This window comes from Amphimedon queenslandica, unplaced genomic scaffold, assembly GCF_000090795.2.
Source record: "Amphimedon queenslandica unplaced genomic scaffold, v1.1 AMPQUscaffold_1547_Cont26444, whole genome shotgun sequence".
Classification (NCBI taxonomy): domain Eukaryota; kingdom Metazoa; phylum Porifera; class Demospongiae; order Haplosclerida; family Niphatidae; genus Amphimedon; species Amphimedon queenslandica.
The window spans coordinates 234-1,180 of record NW_003558111.1 but is presented as its reverse complement, the minus strand read 5'-3'; the positions used below and the strand labels follow the sequence as shown (position 1 = coordinate 1,180).

General features: G+C 33.3%; 1 long non-coding RNA gene across 1 annotated transcript; it reads left to right on the top strand.

Annotated features, from left to right (window-relative positions):
• The first annotated feature begins 37 nt into the window (after nucleotides 1-37).
• LOC109593428 (uncharacterized) lies at nucleotides 38-382 on the top strand. Its single transcript, XR_002190951.1, has 2 exons — nucleotides 38-122; nucleotides 218-382. It is a non-coding gene; the product is annotated as an uncharacterized LOC109593428 (long non-coding RNA).
• The last annotated feature ends 565 nt before the right edge of the window (nucleotides 383-947 follow it).

Below are 947 nucleotides of genomic sequence, written 5' to 3'. Positions count from 1 at the left end.
CTATTAATTTAACATTTGAGGACTCACCAATTGAGTCACAATTTTACAATTTTTCATAGCAGACATTATTTATTTATTATCATTTCTAGATGCTGAAGAAATGCTTGGGAATAAAGTTGATGGTAAGCTAATACCTATTGGCTACATAAATATCTTTGTCATATATTGATATAAGTCTATAATGATAATCATAATAAATCATTACCATCTTTTTTAGGAGCTGAAAGCACCCATTCATGGAGCAGGTATAGGACCTGCTATTGCCAAAAAGACCATTGTTATTCATCCGGTATTTACTATTACTGCAACAGTGTCAGTCATCAAATCTGTCAGTGCCAAAACCCAGTATAAACTTGGAGTAAATGGTCACTTGCTAATGGACTGGACTAATAATATTAAACTTATAATTAACAAGCAGCTGCTTTAGGCTTTTTTTGCTATAATTATATATTTTTAGGTCCTTTTTTTTTGCTAAAATAAATTTCATTCAATTCTAAATTCAAAGAAGCACCAAAGGCGTTGAAAGAGAGCAACAGCGCACAGCAACTATAATCACCATGCAATGTAGATCTACTAAACATGCACATGCACTTTCTACGTTGTGTATTAGATCTAGATCACAATTTCCCTTTCAGAACCTAGCTCATGCAATCTGCTGTTCATTTTAAATCTCACCAATGAAACAAATGGACAGGCATTTATAACAAGGCGGCCATTGTTCACAATCACAAATGACAACAATCACAATATAGTCAAACGAATGCAAGAGCATCTAAGTTGTTTTAAAAGGTTTAGTTCTAGCAATAATTGATATCCTGTTGTCTCTCTGAATGTGTTCATTATTAAAGTATGATAAAGAATCTGGTAGTATGTAGAAATATGTGATTCTACAATGCCTGTCTGGTATATAGCGAGAGTGAGTGTTAGCGCTCATGTTAAGTCTCATC